This window comes from Thunnus maccoyii, chromosome 19 (genome assembly GCF_910596095.1).
Source record: "Thunnus maccoyii chromosome 19, fThuMac1.1, whole genome shotgun sequence".
Taxonomy (NCBI): domain Eukaryota; kingdom Metazoa; phylum Chordata; class Actinopteri; order Scombriformes; family Scombridae; genus Thunnus; species Thunnus maccoyii.
The window spans coordinates 9,731,713-9,752,696 of record NC_056551.1 but is presented as its reverse complement, the minus strand read 5'-3'; positions in this window follow the sequence as shown (position 1 = coordinate 9,752,696).

Here is a 20,984-nt window from a genome sequence, read left to right as displayed (position 1 = left end):
AAAGAGTAACTTACACACATACAACATAATACATCGGCATTGTCGTTGTTCCATAGAAACTATTATAAATTGACTTTTATTCAGTTTAAGCCACATTGTCATGATAAATTTAGGTCGATTTTAGCCGGTAGAAGGATTTTAGTCATTGGACGTCTGGATCTTCAGTTATCAGAGAAATAAACTAGGCAAACGTTAGCAGCAGCTCAGCTAACAGCCCCTCCAGGAAGTCCGGTGGTCACCAAACATCGTCGGAGAAATATTGATTTGTATATGATTGTAATGATTTTAATCTGCGTGTACATTTGTTTTTGGAGAGGATGAGACCTCTGCGGATAATTCGGCTCCCGGGAGAAACCAACCGAACGTCTGGATCTTACATTATAAGAGAAATAAACCGAACAAGTGTTGGCAGCAGCTCGGCTAACAGACGGACGTCCGGTTGTCACCGTACATCGTCGGAGAAACACTGATTTTTAGGTAAAACAGCTTTAATTAGTATTTTAACAGTTTTAAGCTGTGTGTATATTTGGAGAGGAGGAGACCTCTGCGGATAATTCGGCTCTCGGGAGAAACCGGCCGAACGTCTGGATCTAAAGTTATAAGAGAAATAAACCGAACAAGTGTTAGCAGCAGCTCGGCTAACAGCCCGTACCCGACGTCCAGTGGTCGCCGTACATCGTCGGAGAAACACTGATTTTTTTTTTAGGTGAATCTCCGGGTCCGTTTGTTGTGGAGAGGAGGAGACCTCTGCGGGTAATTCGGCTCCCGGTAAAAACATCCTGAATGATTAACACTGGAGTAATCCTATCCCGGTGACGCTGGTCATTTGACACATGGATGTATGAAGAGAACTGGATACAGCGTCAGAGAAGAGGCCCCGTTCATTCCTATGAAAGTTGCTCAGTGGCACATGACGCAATAAAAAATCGACTTCCCGGTATGAAAGTGCCCGGATCTTCTGCATTGTGCAGCCCATAGAGCTCGCGCACTAGTGACTTTCGCTTGTTCTCTTCATACATCCATGATCCCTTGCTACTTCACACCGCTATCACACTCCGTCTTTTGTTATTGTTTTGATTGAGAGACCCTAGCGGCTGAAATTACATATTGTACGTTTAAAGTTACACAACCTTCATTGTCATGGCAACAGTAAACACCACGACAATTGCAGTTACGTTTTTTTTTTTTAAAAACTGTCCTGACTTGCAGTTATGAAACCTTACTCCTGCAGCTAGGTCCACTTCTGCCATCTATTTATCTATCCATCCATCCAACCCACCTCCTCCTAATAATTCCTTATTAGGAGGAGGTGGATTAAACCAAATTATCACTTTATACTGACATCATCTGAACTGCGTCACTTCCCCGGGTCATAATTACCATGGCTGCTAGATGGTGTAAGCGTAACTACAGGCTGTTTTTGCTTGCTGAATTTTCAACCCATACTGTTGTTTTTCTTGTAAGGACAGGCTGAATAGTGAGTGACTAGCTGTAGATTATCACATTAAAACTGTAGCTTTTTACATATAAGAGTTCCTGTCCAATCTGAGTGTGATACTGTGTGATACTAAATGATAAATGGCACAAATTTAAAAACAATATATATTTGAAAATGAACTGAATGAATTTCTTGATATTTAAAACTTCAATTGAATTTTGATCATGAATTTCCAAAATGTTTATTAACTAAAGCTCTTGAAATGCGAAGTCTGTGACACCTTTTTTATCTATATGTTTAAATACATACACACAGATACCACTTACATACTACACAACCCTTGCAGGCATATCCACCTGTCCTTTCTTTTTGTTAGTTACATCTCCAATCGTATCCACCTATTCTCCTCCCATTACAACCACTCATCTGAACTGTACATCCATCTGTGCCCCCTCCCTCCCTCCACCATGCTATTTCTATCCATAAATCGCTTCATACAAAGCCCCACACCCATCCCCACTTTTCCTCCCTCATCTCATCCTTCCTTCCTGTCCCCCTCTTGTTCCCACTCCCCATTTTCTCCCCTTCCCCTTTTTCTCCATCCATCCATCCTGTCTGAATAATGCAGTGGCCACGCAGCTGCACTGCCATTGTCCCTGCCTCAATGTTAATGTCGTGTCCTTGTCACAATTATTGGGTCACTATCATCCATCACAGTTAATCATTGTCATACAGATACATGGACAAACAAAACACATTACAGAGAACAAAGGCGCACACAAGTGGGGAAGAAAGGCGCTCATGGAGCACATGTAAGCAGAGACGCATCTTGCAGTTTGTGGAGCTTGTGTTAAATTAAATGATGCACTTTGAAAAGGCAAACACAACAGGCGGTTTATTTCAGCACTGAAACAGATGTCACATGCAACATGTATAGATATAAATGTAAATAAATATGTTTGTATGCATGTTCAGGGATTCTTGTGAGCTGAACTATTGGAAACAAATTGTAGTCCTGTCAACATGAAATGTTAACTAAAAGGTGAACTATTGGACACTTTTTGGTGCCCAATAGCTCCCCAGAATACCTAAATTTCACCCCAACTCACTGTTACGCCATAAACAGTTTACATGAGTTACAAAACATTAACAGTGAACTGGAAGAAATGTAATGTGTATATAAATGTAATTATATGATAGATGATATTCAATATTCAAACCCTTTAGGTAAAAGTGATCATTGTGTCTTGTTGTTTAAGGTGATTTGTTATACAAAAATATTGAAAAATGAACTCATAAGAAAAAATTACAACAAGGCAAATTTTGAGGAAGCACATAGGGAATTGGAACACTTTGATTGGATACAGTACCTATCCAATTATGATGCTGACAATAAATCAAGACTAATCAAGCCTAAGTTGAATGAAGTAGAGGACGAGTTTGTACCAATCAGTAAAATCAGGCCTTTGAATAAAAACATAACTACCCCTTGGATAGTATTAGAAGAAGGAAAATTAAAGAAAAGAACAATCTTGCGAGAAAGACAATAAGAAGTAAAAACCCAGAGGTACAACAGGACTATCAGAGTTAGAAACAGTTAGAATGAGAACACAATGTTTAGGAAAGATATATGAAGAAGACTTACCAAGACAATCTAAACAGAAACCAAAGGTTATCTGGAATAAATAAGAGGACAAAAATTAAAAATGACAGTAGGAGACTTATATACCAGTTAGAATAATACTAACTCCAAAAACAGACAAAGATATAGAAAAGGGAGAAATATTGTTAGAGTACTTCAGCAGTGGATTTGTGAATGAACCTGAAGGGCACATACCTGTATTGCCAAGATTAGAAGTTCAGCAAATAGAATGTTTTATAATGATAACTACTGGGGATGCAAAACTGCTTCTACAGAATATTAACATCCATAAATCACCAGGGCTAGATGTGATACATCCTAGGTTTTTAAAGGAATTGGCTTGTGATTGCTGAACCTCTAACAGTATTATATAATCAATAGTTAGTAGAATCCGTTTTACCCTTTTTATATCTGGAAGATCGACTACACTTCAGCTTCTCACAGTTCTTGATAAGTGGTCAGCAGCTTTGGAAAGAGGACAGTCAGTCGATTGCATATGTATGGTCTTCCAAAAAGCTTTTGATACAGTTCCTCATAAAAGACTACTGTCAAAATTAAAATCATATTGCACAGACAACGAGTTACAGACTGGATACAGGACTTTTTACGTAATAGGAAACAGCAGGTGGTGGCAAAAGGTGCCGCTTCAGGCTGGAAACCAGTGACATCTGGAGTTCCACAGGGATCTGTGCTAGGCCCTGTACTCTTTGTTGTCTATATAAATGATCTACCAAGTGTGATACAATCTGATACATATCTTTTTGCAAACAAAATAAAAATATTTAGAATATTTACTAAGGACACTGACAGAGCCCATATGCAAGAAGATCTCCATAGCATGAGTAATTGGTGTGATCGGTGGTTACTGAAATTAGCACTGCACTTAAACAAAATCAGGGAGAGTATCATTAAATGGTCAGTTCACCCAAATCAACAAAAAACTTATTTTCTCAGCTATTGACATCGAGTCATGCAGATAATGTTGGTTTTATTTGCAAAGATTTTGCCAACACACTGAGTTTTTGTTTGTTTTTTGTGCTCAAAGCTTAATAGCAACTGTCATTTGGGGCAGCTGACCCTTTGATTTATAAAAGTTTTTCTTCCAAATACACCTGTCACTTGATCTTCATTCCTCATTGATTTAATAACAACACAGATGATCATCTTGAATTTTGCCTCCATCACTACAATATTCCCTGGCTGATCACCCAAAACTATTTAAATGTCAGCAAATGTCTGTTTTCTGCAGGTGGTAAACAATCTTGACTAGTAGTCTAGTGGTCAGGTTATATGTTTTTGGCTTACTTTGGTGAGGAACTCGTGAGTCGCATGTGCTTTCACCAAGACACTGACATTTGCGCACAGAACCATATTCAAAAGCGGTTTGTAATAATGCTAAAGTCAGCTTTGTTGTAGAACGCATGGAACATGAAAACAGTCATATTCAGAGTTGCTGTCATGTTTTAATTTTTTATGAAATATGTGATCCTCCCTTTCCGCCTGGGTCACCTCTTTGTTCTTTGGCTTGGTGTCAGATTCGTGGATTTAACAAATGCCTGTGACGGAGAATGGTTCTTCTGTTGGATTATTTGTTTGATTGTCATCAAACAAACACTTTTCAGTGAAGGACTCAGTATATAGATTTGGACTGCCACTGATGTTAAGAATTTGTAGGGGTGGGGGTCTGAGGGAAAGGCTAATGTGGATTAGGTTAAATAGATCCATTAAAACATGAAAGGTTGTTGATAGCTGATGTGGGAGTATCAGACATCTCCTCTTAGAGACCAAAGCTTTAGGGTCTTGGGCCTTTATGTGTGTGTGTGTGTGTGAGCGTGTGTGTGTGAGTGTGTGTGTGCATGCTGCAAATGAATCGATAGTGATGAGAGCAGGCTGGTTTCTATTACCTTTTTAATTATCCTCCATCAAACAAACATGATAGCACCTTGAGATCACTTAGGCCACAGTCTCACACACACACACACACACACACATAGAGTACATCAAAGTACACAGTGACTTTTACCATCGTAAAAAATAAGACAGAATCAAGGACACCAAAGCAGATAAAAAACAAAAGTGCATTCACAAAAGAGCAAAGATAGCCAGTTCTTTGATTAACATTCTTCTCTGACCTTTAAGTAGAAAACAGAAAGTTCAAAAAGGTAACAAATGAGGACAATTAGGTAGGATAGTGTGTTTTCTCTCATTTAATTCCTTTCTACCAGTCAATTTTAATGTCATGGCTTAAGGAATTTTGTGTTGCCATTGACCTTGTGCGGCTTGAGTCACAAAGCCGTGTTTATGTCTGTTACGAAGCAACTAAGTAGTTGTCGTCTACTGTCACCATTTGACTAGTTATAAATAATAAAAACTCTCTGGTTGAAATCAAAATGTTTATGCAGATAATGATTTGACAGCATTGAGCCAAAACAAGCCATTTGGATCCTGCAGCAGGGAAAGAACAACATGGCCACAGTCTATGTAACTACATTTATATGCACACTAATATTCCATTATTATTCCAAATATGACAATATTCTGAATTTGATAAGGGTCATGTAAACAGCATATTAAGTTTGGGTATTCTGAATTAGGCCTTATCCCGAATGTAACGTTTTCCGATTAAGACATTTGGGATATGCCGATATTAATACAGCAATAATACAGCACATTCAGAATATGTGTCTCAATTGAGGTTTGTATCGCAGTTTGGAACACACAGCCTCTTGCCTGTTTGCTCTGTGCGTTGTAAACAAACCAACTAGCCAACAATTTGCAAGGCTGGGGTAGAGATGCATGCCCAAAGGAAAAGCCCACATTGGTTGGAAGGAGAAACACACTTACTTGTAAACATTTTGAAAGACTTGGATATCAACAGGTTTTTGGATATGCACAAATATTTCAACGCCGACCTTTTCAAGAAGGTGGTTGAACAAGTGAAAGAGGCTGTGTTCACATGGTCCACCGCCAGTGGAAAACTTTGAAATCATTCTAATTTGACTGGAATATTAGTGGAATATTTATTTTCATTAGCCATGCAAACAGCTTAGTAGGAATATTGTCCTTTTCGGGATAAGGACGAACACTGGAATATTTTGTGGATGTAAACGTAGTCACTGTATGACAGACAGCTATGAGAAGTGTGTGTGTCTGCTAGTGTCTGATTAGGCTGGAGTACTCATCCTCTCTCTCTCTTTCTCTCTCTCTCTCTCTCTCTCTCTCTCTCTCTGATTACATAACAGGTGATTGGCAGCGATATCTGTGGGTGAATGTGTGTGTGTGTGTGTGTGTGTGTGTGTGTGTGTGTGTGTGTGTGTGTGTGTGAGTGTGTGTGTGTGTACAGTATGCACATGCAGGCAAGAGAAAGTTTGTGTATTGTGTGACTCAGTGCATATGTGTGACCCAGAAACGTTGAACAGTCTCTCAAGGCTTCATTAGGGCATAAACTGAAAGTTCAGAATCTATAACCTTCAGATGATCACCACTCTCCCTCTCTGAGACTGTGTGTGTGTGTGTGTGTGTCTTTTTTTGTGTAGTAGTTTTGCTCACTTATTCGTCTCTTCTCATATATACTCATACTGAGCTTCTCGCAGTTGTCTTCCTCTCTTTGTCATTCTCTGTTGCAAAGTGTGAGAGTCGCTGCCTCAGAAAAGATTTTTCCCAACTTTGAATTCCTATTTCCAAAGTTTTCTTTAATGATATCCTCAGAAATCATTTTTAATCATCTAAACGTTCTTTTTGAGAAGTCACGTGTTTCCATCATTTTGGTAAGGCGGATTGTTTTAATGCTACACTCATCGGCAGCGTTATAACATTGCATCATTTGATGCTTTCAGCATACAACAGATGCACAATACAGATACTAGAAAAAGGAAGGGCACAGTAGCTGAAATGTGCCAGTTCGGGGACTGAACATGCTGCTTTTCTGGAGAGTTGATGCCGTTGAAGCTTGGAAGTAGGACAGTGGCATTTCCTGACACGAGCTGCTGCCAGTCAAGACATTGCTAGTGACACCCGTCATACAACACCAGTATGTGTCACCCGTGGGCCACCATTGCTACAGAGAAGAAGGCAGTTAGAGGTGCAAATTGGGAATGTTTTGCTGTTGTAAATGGGAAAAAAACACTAAGCCACAGCTGCTGAATTGATCCAAAACTGAAGCAAAGTAGGGATTTCTGGCACCAATTCACCTACTCCCAAGGTGCATGGGGAAGGGAAATGGTACTGAGAGGTCAAAACTCCAGCAGCACATTATTAAGTGTTTCAGCTTCATTAGGGTCATCATTATTCAAAATTTGCCTCATCTAAATTTGACCCAGTATCTGAAAGTGAGCTGATTTTTACTTCTGAATGTTTTATCAGGTACCTTTAGCTTCGGCGCAACGCTATCGGTGCATACAACAGAACTGGATGATATCATGATTGGATGTTTCTTTCCTAAATACATATTGGGAGTCGTAGTTGCACTTCCCTCCTTACATTTTATGTACACACACTCTTGTAATGTTGACTTTTTTATCTCAGAACCAGATACATTCTAATACATTTGCTCCTCTTTTGCACTGAAGATCCAACCAGAGGAATTTCATGCCCTCCAAGCTTTGAAAGTGCACCCCCTGCCAGTCGCCTGACACCGTAATGCGAACAGGACTTTTTTTCTACTGGAACTCTAGATGCCTGAAATAACTCCTCCTACTTTTGCAACTCTATAATACAGATAAGGAAGGCAGTGCAGGAGAGTTATCAGTTCCAGGTCCTACACACAGGACCACTGCAGCATTTTACTACCTCTCTCTCACTCGCCCTTCGCTTTTTATTCTCTCCTGCACCGAGTCCCGCCTCATCACCTCTCTTTCTCTCTTCCCACTCCTCTGGTGTTCTCTCATCTTTCTCCCCCCTGCTGCATCCTCTCCTCCTCTCCAGCTCCCCCCTCCCTCTCTTCCCCTCCTCCCCACATGTCTGTCTGTTCGAAACTGGAGCAACGTCTTAATCGAGGCTCGGAGACGTGACAGGAATATCTAAGCAAGCTCTGCAGTACAGACACAAACACACACACACACACACAGAAACACACACATTCTGCTTGGCAGCCAATTAACAGCCTGCAATCCAGCGCCAAAGGAATAACTGCATGTTGATGAGCTGGCGGCTCTACGTGTGTGTGTGTGTGTCTATATGTGCGTGTGTGTTTGTGATGAGCTGGTGGCCGTCAGAACCACTTACACAGATAGAAGAATATCTCTTTTATGTGTTCAGGGGAAAGAGGGGGATTATAGCGCATTAAAAACCATCTCCGTGAGGGACAAACTAAGACAGGAACAAGGAAGTAGGAGTTTGCACCCGAGATTCTCTTTGTGTGTGTGCGTTTGATGCTGTCCCTGCAGCTTCAATGTATGTGTGTGTGCATACACGCAGCATTAGGAAAACAATGCAGATGATTTATATGGAGCTGAGCCTTGCTTTCTCCTCCTTATCCTCCTCCTCATCCTTCCTCTATTTTCGTTACCTTTTGTTCTCATCCTCCTCCTCACTTCTATCCTGCCTTCACTTTGGGGAGTTCATCCAAAGGTGAACGCCTGGCAAAAAAAGTATCTCTCCCCCCCTCAAAAAAACCTCATATATTCTCTTTATGTGTCAAAAATATTGACACCAGCCTTGACACAATATCCCCGAGCAGCAAAGCGCTGTGTGTGCCAGGTTTCATCATCCGTTCTGTCTTTTTTCTTTTTTTTTTGGAGAGATAGAATATGTTGAGAAGCTTCTGTGTTGTTGTTGTTGCCCTACTTGTCTGCACAGCCCTCTATATCAGGAATAAATAAATGAAATACTGGCGGATGAAAAGTTTAAACTGCTTACTGAAGTTCTATCACAATTACAGCATATTATAACTTCAATAATTAATTGATAATAAGTCTTTTTCCATTGAATTCTGTCTTAAAACATGAAACAGGTGAAGTTCTCTTTAATGAAATTTGCATTTATTTATCCAGATTATGTCTGTCACATTAATGATCTCATTCCACAAGAGAGATCTGATGTGGACAGCACACATTGCATTATGATCACTTTATCTATAGCATCAGTATGTTGTTCCTTTTTGATTAAAACTGAAATCAGTATGTGTCACAATAATAATAATATGCTGTATGGAGAGAGCAAATGAACAGTTACCACATTAATTAGAAGCCCTGCATAATCTGAAGTAAAAATGTATGGTGATGCTTTTTCATGTGTGTTAGTGGTTTAGTTTTGTCTATTGTTAAACTAGGATGACTACTGGCAAAGTGCTGAGATAGCAGGAATGTTCCTGTGGTTCGGAGAATTGTATTGGTACATTTTTTTTGGAAGAAAAGACTCCCATCTAGTGGGAAGATGTGCAAATGACAGGATAGGAGAAAAGCATCAAAAGTTTGGAGATGTTAAACAACATTGTATTTCATTTGGGAAAGTTAAAAGACTCATCATCCACTGAAGATGCTGTACTCTCGTTTTTTCCATTTTTATTCTCAAATGTACCTGCTGGAAGGGTAAGTATTAAGCAGTATTCACTAAATTTCAGTTCTAATAGGTGCAACTATGATAGAAATAAAATTAAAGATTATTGACTGATATCCTTTGCTGTTTCCTACATTTCTTAAATTTCCCATTTGTTTGTTTTGTCAAAAGAACACAATGACTAACCTTTTTATTATCTTCCATCTCTGACGTTTTACAGTCAATTTTGAAAGATTGTAGTTTGTCTTTATCTGTGGAATGTAATGTTTTGGCAAAAAACACACACATTAAAATACACAACTGAGGGCTGATTCTGACAATGATTTGTAAATCAGCAAATGAGTCGAGTAGGCTTTTTTAAAAAAAAAAAATCTTTATCACTTAACAGAAAAGTTCCTGACGACACACTCAAAAAAAATAGCATAATGCACTGGTCACTTTATTTGAGTACAGACTGTTCTTCATCAGTTTATAGTTTAAAAGTTATAATTTCTTGTTGGATTGGTTGATTTGACTCAAACGCATTGTGCAAATTGATTCTATTGCATGTCAAATCTTCTGTAAAGATACAGGTAAGTACAAGATTATTTCAAACAGCTGGAAAGTGAGATTGAGTATGTAACATCAGCGCTCCTGAGTAACAGCTCCACCCAGTGGAGAACTGTTGTAATGGCAGGAAAGTTCCTGAAGACTCTGGACCTCCTCCGTTAGAAGCAACAGAGAAGAGAACAGATATTTTAACAGTGTTTCATCCCACAACAAGAGGACTCACCACTAAACACACACTGAAAATGCTGTGCTCTTATGGATTCCAGTCTGCCCTCAGTCCATTCAGGCAATTGTACCGTTCTGTCCAGTCTCCTACCAGCTGGAGAAAGAGGGAGGGGACTTTGGCCTGACTCTGGACACTAAAGGTTTTCCCCAGCCTAATTTAAATTAATTTATCAAATCTGTTAAAGGATTACTCCAGTGATTTAATATTGCACTTCCATAAACTTGGCTAGACTCCTGACCTTGAGTCTCTTGTGTGGGTCAATCCCCAAAGTCTCTAGATCTTTCCATAATGCAAATCAGCAGCATCTCTCATTAACCATAATGAAATCATCAGGGTTTTTTTCAGTCTTTTGGAAAGCTTGCTTCAGAGTCACATAAGACATTAAACTGTTGTGACAGGGAAACTAGTACTCTTCATGACAAGTAAACTGAACTTCAGGTGTGAAATCGGTGGAATGGTCCTTTAAGTTTTTGATCACACGACTATGAGACTGATCCACTTTTCTTTTAAATATCTACAGCCTGACATTCTTTGGCTGGGGATATTAAAGATGAATTAGATCAGATCAAACTCCTGTCTGAGCTCCTGGTGTCTGTAAGAGTAGGAGCCTTTCCTGTCCTCCTGCTTCTCCTCTGTCTACCCGCTGACTCTCAGCTTCCTGCTGATCTGCCTGACAGATGGCTCCTTTGAGGAAAAGCCCTGAGTGTCCAGCATCAGGCCAAGGTGCTGTCCCTCTTTCTAGTTGTGTGGCCACGGAATAATAATGTTTTTCAAAAGGCTTGGTAGTTCTACAAAGAACCATAACCAGATCATCTCTTTATTTAGTGAATTGTTCTTCAGGTTTTTGAAGTAGGTTCTTTGTAATATGAAAAGGTTTTTTATTCTTATTTCAGTTACTTGATGCTAGGTGATGGCATAAAATACTTAAAAAAAAAAAAACATAATCTCCATTGTTTGAGGTGGTTGGCTACTAACTGACTTTGGAAATTGTTAATTAGCAAATGCTAGGATAATTACAAAAAAACAAATAAATACAAGAAATCTCCCAACAAAAATAAATACTGAGTAGGAATTTGTGACAATTGCTAACTCCACCATTTTTGACCTACTTGTTTTCTATCTTTCAGCTAAACTGATGATTATTACAAAGATTATATTCTCCTTTGAAATAAATAAAAATCTGATTAAATCTCTCTTGAAATAAATAGATCAAAGTAATACAAGTTAAAGACATTTTTGTGTCAGCTGATGTTGTTATATAGAACATAAAAGAAGGATTAAATAATAATCCTGCATCCAATCTGCAATCTAACTTAGAATTAAACTATGCAGAGATATTTATGTTTTTTCTCTCCAATGTTCTCCTTTTTGGGGTGTTGCAAATCTAGATGAAGTCTGCTATAATAGAGCCGTTTCTTAACTTCTCTTTGCTCTGAATAATATAACCAACTCAAAGTGTAACTGCACTCCCAGGTCTGAGCCTAACTCCACCCACTGCATAATTTTGGAAAATGTTAAAAAAAAAAAAGTGAGCAATGGGCTGAGGGGAGAAGAGAGGAGATGGCAGCTGTGTGAGGCAGGAGGGCAGAAGTTGCTCACCGACATATATTAATAATGCCAGGAAGACAAACAGTGCAATGACATTTAAATTGAAATTGAAGACATTTCGCATGTCATCCTGTAGCTCTTTAACCCTCCAGTGGTCTGTTCCTGTAGTTATCGGCTGGTAAAATCTTTTTATAAATCGTTAAATCGCGGTGCAACCAGGGCCGTTACTGAACCACAGTCTGACCACAGCTCTGCTGCGCAGCAGACAGGTCCTGTCAGCTGAAGCAGTCCACTGTGGAGCAGCCAGTTTTGGCAGAGCTTTGGTTATATGGCAATTCAACGTTTTTAAACAAGATTTTACCAGCTGATAACTGCAGGAACAGACAGCCAGAGAGTTGAAGAACTGAAGAGTTGAAGAACTGCAGGGCAAGGGTTTCTGTTGTTTAAGTTGGGCGTTATCATTCTACCATATATTTCATGACGTAGAGAACTCCCAAATGGTCGACTCTACATCAGCATTGGCCCCGCCTTTTCAAGGAGGATTTTAAACAGCAGGGTTACGTACTCATAATAAATCTTTATATACAGACAACAGTCAGGAGCGACAACGGTTGCCATCATCCACCAGCTGTTGCAAGATGAGAGAAGAAGATCTTCCAGAAGGCAGATGTTTGTTGGTTTTTTTTTTTCTTATCTTATTATCAAAAATACAAAAATTTCTTGTGTACAGACCACATCAGTACACTGTTTGCATAGTGATCCTTCTGTACAAGTGGAGATGAGCCATTTTTTAGACATGCCATTGAAAAGATCCATTTATAAAGACCACTTGTTATGCTGCAATTCAAAAAGGTTTTCGTTCCAGCTTCACTATTCACATCAAATAGCCTAGGTTATATTGTCATTCGCTAAATTTCACATGTAAATGGCAATACAATGGCACAGTAACACTGCAAGTATTACTTTACTGTATTAACTTACTGTTGTGCATTAATAGAATTTATCTGTAGTAATTACATTTATGCACAAACATTAATGAATATTTTCCCCCTGAAACAATAAATGTGTTTACCTTTTCCTTTATACATTTGTAGTCAGAAGTATAGTTAGCTCATGCCACTAACTGGGATATAACAACCAGAGGCTATGAACATCCTTGTCTCTGGAGATATGAAGGATACACAAAGGGACTGTCAAACTTTTTAAAAATGTATTAATGTTCCATTGGAAATAAACAACTTACAGAAGTTCCTGTCCAAACCAGTTATCATATAAAAAATGACACTACTTTCAAACATATAGGTAGACCAATATGACATATACATATATTATAATACTAAAATTACTCCCAAGCCTCTTTGGTTGCATTTCTTTTCTTTGTAAACATCTTCTCCTTTTGCATTCTTTTGTTAATAAGTTGCTTGGTTTTAGCAACAGTCCCTGTAAATACACACTTTACAATCAAATGAACACATCTACCGTTTTCTAGACTAGAGAATGGTATATTTGATCTAAATACAATGTAACCTTTAAATTTTTAACGTCTGTGTGGCAATATTAAATGTCTATGTTAGTTTGAGCAGTTTACTAGTAAATGTTTGTACAGGTCGCACGGAACTTAACAGTTGTACAGAGCGTCTTCCATGACGAACAAAATAGGCATTGCACATGTTCATTAGGTCAGCATTGATGCAGACTTGCTTGTGGAGGGTTTTATAACCCACTTCCTCTCCCCACTAGTTGGTTTGAGATGGCACTTAATATGGCGGACCCTCCCAATGGAGGTCTCACATCTGTTAAATAGGGACACATGACATTTATTATATTTAGAACATTTCTTTACTCTCTAGTCTGCATGCACAAACATATCGCTGGTAATATACATATATGAATGAGGAGGGTCCAGTTAACTCACTTCTAAATTGAGCTTCAGCCAACACACTTTTAAACGAGCAACTTTTACTTTGAAGGCAAGCTGTCTCTGTTTCCAGTGCTCAACTTCCTGTTTCAATTTCAAATCACAGTCTTATGACTTGATTCGAGTCATACTCCAGTCGCAAATTTGAGGACTTGAGACTTGAATAACATTGATAAAAGACTCGACTTTGTATTCATAACTTGAGACTTGACTTAGACTTGAGACAAATGACTTGAAAGGACTTGACTTTTTTTAGTTAAATATTTGCCTTTTTCTAAGTTACATATTGAGAAGTTATGTTTTATTTTGAAACATGATTGGATGATTTCTAGTGAAATGCCCGTGGCAGACCAGCAGAGGCCAACACAGGAGGCAGCTATCATGGAAGGGGTTAGACCAAAAATAATACAATTTGGAGTCAAGAATTATGTTGTCGATGACGGTAGTAATTTTCTTTTTTAAAGTACAGACTACAGTGTCAGTTAATAAATGCTGCAGCTTAAGGGTTAGCTCTGAAGTTAGCAACAATGCTAAACAGAGAAATAGAGAACAGAGAAATGTGAGGCTGCTATTTTTCAAATTGTGACCAATTGTTTCACATGCTGCCATCTGACATTGGAACAGATTTTGTTTTCATGTATGAAAATTTCACTGCATTTTAAAACAGCCAATTCACAGAAATTCAACCTCAATATGTTAGGGTGTCCATTATTGAACATCACAGCTTTAGTCACTTTTTGTCAATAGTGGACAACAAGTACTCTCCAGTGGGTCAAAGAACAGTTACTTCAAAGTTTGACAGTCTGGTGGCAGATAAGCAAATTAAGCTGAAAAATGAACTATCAATGGCAGATAATGTGTCAGTGACTGTAGACCAGTGGCAGCTGGTGACTCAAAAAATTGGGGAGGACAGGAGGAAAACCAACATGGAATCTTACAACGAACCACATCATACTATATCACTGTCCCCCACCTGATGAAATTGGAGGGAGGGGTGGGGGGTAATTTTATATGTCAATAAAATAATTTGCTTTCAAAAACAAAAAACCCTGAGCTGCTTCTTTATAGACATATACATATTCTTTCCAAACAAAGAAGTGCTCATTTTAGCTGTGATCTATGTTTTCATCAGAAACAGACAACATATCACATGATTTACATGTGTTTCCTATGTATTTTCTTAGTATCCAGAAATATATAAAGTACAACAAAGCTTATAATCTGATTCAGGTACAGATCAGTGATGAATACTAGAAAGATTGAACACTAAAAACATTCACAGATCTAAAAGTGTAGGTTCACATCAGAAAGTATTAATGCATGTATCAAATACATGACTTACACACTCTTATCTATATGCACAACATAAAATATAGTCTACAAAGCTGACATGTTATCACTTGTTATTCTAGTTACTTTAACCTTATTACTCAATATACAAGCAAGCAGCCAGACCTCCTGCATTGAGTATGCGACTGATTAATATGTGACTAATCACACAACATCAACAAGCGACTGAACAACCACTCATTTACAAACTGGATCAATTTCAGTGAATGAGTGAGTCCAGACAGCTCACTGTAACTTCAAAAAGCAAACTACTCACAGCACATTACATGATCTCTTCTGCAGCCACAGAGACATTTAACCATCAGAGATGAAATTACCGACTAAAGAGATAGAGAGAGAGAAGCTGTATCTGACTCACGTTTTCTGATGTCTTCTTCTTTATTTCATGGAGATGAAGCATCCATATCATAACATTCATTTGTTGCTGTTAGTCATCTTGTTTGTCAGGTAGCAGAACTTAGTGGCTGCTGGTCTAATACCAATAAAAACAATGACAAACAACAACAATGACAAGCTAACTCTCCTGGTTGTTTCATTTAAATTATGCTGTTAATTTTCTATTGTTGAAAGAGCAGTGGCATGTTGGGCAGCAGCATGTCACCACAGTCTCACTGAGGGTCCAGCCCGGACAGCTGAGGCAGCAAGGCCCGAGGCTGCGCCAGCAGAGCAGAGCTCTCCAGCCACTCCCTGGTGGTGTCCTGCCACTGCTGCGCCCCCCAGTCCAAATCCATTCTCCTGTTAGCTTAACAACAGTCCTTCAGGGCTGCTACAACAAGCAAACTGTTGCACTGGCTAATGGAAGCAGCTATCTACTGCTCGATAAAAGAAGTGAAATGTAACTGCTAAATCTGAAAAAAGGAAATTTGGACTATCAGCTTTACCACATAGAGTTGTAGAGATTTGAAGATGAAATTTGGAAACTGTCACTGGACCAATGTGATGTCAATGTTGTATTCTGGTTGTTGATTGGTTAGGGAGGATGTCCTCCCTTGGAGCATCATTTTACGTATTTTTGCCAATCATAGATTAGCATGAAAAAAATGAAGTACATTAAATTGACATAAGAGATCCCACCCTGAGGAGGACAGCAGGAGGCCATCCTCCTCTGCCTGCCCCCACCACCACTTACACACACTACCCTTTCCCCTCTTGCCTGCCCTGCAGGTGTCGCTGTTGAAGCATTTTGATCAGAATTTTAGTAATGGATTTTTTTCCAAAGAAGACAAAAAAAATATTTTGTAAATGATGCTGAGATTTGGTAATGGTTTATTTCAAGCAATTATTCTTTTTTATATTATGATCATCTCCCTCTTGCCTCTCAAAAATAGGGGCGTAACAACCTCCTCTGCCTCTATGGAGGAGTCTCCTCTGCTGTAGACATATGGTCAGAATGCAAGATGAGAGGCTTTCTTGGAGTCACAGCACACTGGATCAGCATTGAAGATGACAGTCTTCAGTTGAAATCCCAGTTGCCTGCATGCAACTGCTTCAAAGGTTCCCATACAGGAGAGAGAATTTGTGAAGAGTTTGAGCAAATATGAAGAATACCAAGAAAAAGGTTGACTACATCATCTGTGACAACACTGCAAACATGAAAAAAGCATTCACTATATGTTTTCCAGGACAGGGAGGTGAAGATGACCTTCATGATTCTGACATTTGGAACGACCTAACAGTGGAAGAGCAAGAGAGGATTGAAAATTCTTTGCAAGCAAAAAACCAGACAAGACTTCAATGTTTTGCACATACTCTTCAATTGGTTAAAGGAGATGGCCTTAAAGAGACTACATGAGTCAGTGCAGCTCTCGCCAAAGCTTCCAGGTTGAGCTCCTTGCTCCACACAAGCACCTCTTTCAAGGACAAATTTGAGAATCCCTGCCTCTGTTACCACATTCTGGAATTCCACACTGAGGCAACTTAAAATCAGTGCTCAACTGTGACCACTTAAAACTGCCTACAGTTCTTGAATATGAGGGACACAAAGAGACAGTATTACAGCTAGAGAGTGGAATCAGGTTAGGGAACTAGTGGATGTCCTTCAACCTTTTTGAAAAGCCACAGACCTAACACAAGGAGAAAAAATTGTCTTATCTTACAACTGTAAACATTCATAATTCATTTAGTTTGAGGCTGAAACAGCTAGAGTAGTCCAGGGAATAATTGAGAAAGCTTTTAGTGAGATCACAGAGCCTCTTTTGCAGGATGTAGCAGTTTCAGAGTATGAGCTGCTGCAGTCTGAATCCTCTTTTGACATTGAGGTTGTGTCAAAAGACATCACCAGTGAGGAAAAGACTTCAACTCCAGAATCCAAAGAGAAGCCCAGATGGTCTCATAAAGCAGTATGCAGCATTATAAGGGCCTTCTTTGTGAAGCTCCTCACCAAAATGTCATTACGTTGCATCGTGACACAACTGAAGAGCAAATTCCACCACGAGTCCAAAGCTGAAAGCAGCCAGTCGATGCAGCCTCTCATCGATGGTTTACACTCTCTGCTTAAGGTGGAAGACTGGGGCAAGCAGAGAGACAATAAGGTGAGAATGAGCTTTGCGTATTTCCCAGATATAAAATTCTTTCTGGGAATAACGTTGTGGTGGTCACCAATGAACTCACCAAAATGGTTTACTACTACATCAACTATGGGACCATGATGCCGGAGATGATCCCAGAAGCCATCAGGAGGAAAGCAGCGGCTGTTCCTTGGGTTGATGCTGCCATGTATGATGACATACAGAAGAAAGTGCGTTGCTTCCTAGCTCTGATCAACTGGTGGCAGAAAACCCAGGCTGCCTGCCACTCCAACAGACTCACACTGGCTTTACAAGACACTGAGTCGGTGGCACACTGTCCCTTAGCAGAGGTCAATGCAGAGGAGAATGCACAGGAAGTTGTAGCACAGCGGGACAGTAACAAGTTGTCCGTCAGGTTCCTCGTGGACAAGCTGGTTTCTCGGCTGTACAACAAAACCAAGCTGAGCTGCACTATGACACAGCCAGCGGTCATCATTCAGTGCCTCTTCCAGGGGATATGTGCCGAAGTTGAGGGAGCAGAATTAAGAATAACCCCAGGACTCTCCTTCGGATGTACAACTACTGATGGGGTTAATTAGGGGATGGGTAGCCTTCACCTTGAAGGGAAAAAGTGAGCTCGTGGTTTACTTTTTTCCTTCAACATGAACGTAGCAAAGAGCTTCAATCCTGCCCTGGATGGACAGGACTCATGCATGACTTGAGCTCTCAGGGTCACTTCAGTGGTCAACAGTGTTTCCTCACTGCTAGAAGGCGAGGTCTGAGTCCCCATTGTACGCCTTTTTCTGAGCCTGTGTGTTGTCTACTGAGGTGGCATGGGTTTACCCCGGGTTCTATGGTTTCCTCCCACTTTTCTTCAAAACAATTCATCAATTGGACACTCTAAATTGCCCCCAACAAGCTAATTGGTTTCATGAGTATAAAAATGGAAAAATTCATTCAATAAAAGTGTCTAAATTCTAATATCTGCTTCAAAATCATTCTTTTCATCATTTGATTCAGTTTCACTCAGGCCAAACTTGTGTAGAAAATACTTGTGTGTGTGTACTAACTTTGTGTGTGTGAAAAAATGTTAAGACCTTGCAGTATGCCATGCTATTGAGAGTCCAGTAAATTTGTATCTGTATAAGATATATCTTGCTTTTAATTCACAATATGATTGAATTAAAAGTTTGCTTATACCTACATACAGGGGATTTTCTGCTACGCTTTCTAATGGGAATTCCCTGTCTGTTAGGAGAAGTGAGAGAACAGAGTGAAGGGTGTAGTAGCCAATAAACATCCACTAGATGTCATATTTAGACCAGTAAACAGCTCTGATGGTTACTGTCATGAGAACTCCAAACTGTTGCTCTGTCCTCATATGCCATATGGAAAGTTCCTCACACATATCATCAAGTTGGTAAATGGGCAATGGATATTCTCTTGGGTCATTTTAGATTTTTTTTTTTTTTAAGCAGGTATGTGAAGTTTGTTCTGTATTGATGACAATCAGTCCACAAATTGTCTCCAGTCTGCAGTGATGACAGGCTTCTCTAAAACACATGTGCACTGTACTGTACCGTAAGACATATTATCTATCTATCTATCTATCTATCTATCTATCTATCTATCTATCTATCTATCTATATATATATATGTCGTCTGTTTTTCTGCATCTAACCACCCATCAAATATAAGTAAATAAGTGCAAGGTAAGTGAAGGAATTATGATTTGTTATTCTGTTTATGACAAAGAGAAAGTGTTGCCTCTATGTCCACCATTTTGATGTAAAAACATTCTTTTAAACATAAGCAAATATAATGATGATATTTTTTGTGAAATCACAGAAAACTTTCTTTAGTTACAGTAAACACTGCTGCAATAGATGTTTGAATTGTTGAACTGCTCACAGCTCATAGACTCATGAAACCAGCAATGAGGGATCACAAGAAGATATTCACTTTAAGGAGCCACAACCCAAAAGTGGTCTGGAACAACTGAAATAGAATATTGAAATACAACTCAACTCTCCTGGGACCCAAATCAGTCTGTCATCACCAAGTCACAAAAAAACAATATTAGTTGAAGTATTAACATTGCACAATGAAGCAGCATTAATGATCTTGCCCACCCATTTTTTTCTCTCTTTTTCTTTCTCTAAGTTGTTTACAAGTTAATGTCAGCCATTATAACACGGGTGCCTGGTCTCTCCCTGGCTCCCGTCTGGCTGTCAGGGCTTTTCTTTCCCAAGAATAGACGGATTGTCCCGTAAACGTGGCAACACAGGGGCGGAGGAAGAGAGAGATTTTGGGACTCATTCAGCTTTTGTTTTATTTCTGTTTGTGGAGCTGCTCTTTGTTTTTTCTGTGCAGTGTTGACAGAAGGCTTGTTCACTGTATCTTTAAATATTAGCAGGTGCCCTTCTTTCTACTCTTCATTCCTCCACTCCTCTCTAAGTTGAATTCATGCTTTCATCTCCTATTCTCTCCTCTCCTGTTATGTCATTTCCTTCTCCTCCCTCAGACTTTTCTAACTCCTCTCATCTTTTTGCCACTTCCATCCTATCAAGTCTCCTCCTCTCCTCTCCCTCTGTGACAACTTGGCTGGACGTCGCCATGACATCCAGATTTACTCAGTATCCTTTGCTTTCATCTCTTCACTTCTCCTCCAAGGTGCTGAGTTTCATTTGGACGTAGGCAACACATGGGAACATTTACCAACTCTTTCATTTCTTCTTTCCTCCTGGGCCATTTTCCTCCCATCCCCCCATCCTCCTATCATCCTTCTCTTGCTTTAAAATTTTCACCTTCCCCGCTCACATCCACACACTCCACATTTTCCCCTCCCAACCCTTCCACTCATTTACCCGTCATCTCAGACAATTTAATTGACTCTTAATCAACAGGGTGTGTTTGAAGCACATGGCTTTTATTGCCATTACAAAACCCCATGATTCAAACTTGTGTGTGTATGTGTGTAGCTGTCTACGTCTGTTTATGTTGAAAGTGATACGGATACTACAGCAAAAAGATGCCATGCAGCATGAACGCAATATGGTGCCTCGTCAAATTTGATAGGAAAAAGTTTAACTAATCAGAATTTCACTCAACTTAAGTTTCAGCTCCTCAAACAGACTTTGCTGAAGAAATATAGTTTTTCTAAATATGAGTAAAGTTGTGTTTTCTTGATGCATTTACAGAGGTTGGATTTGCCTAAACTTCTTGGAAGCATGCAGGAAAACACAAACACACAACCTCTGACACCAGGTCTTTCCCATTTGACGACCAGCGTCACACCTAATAAAACAGTC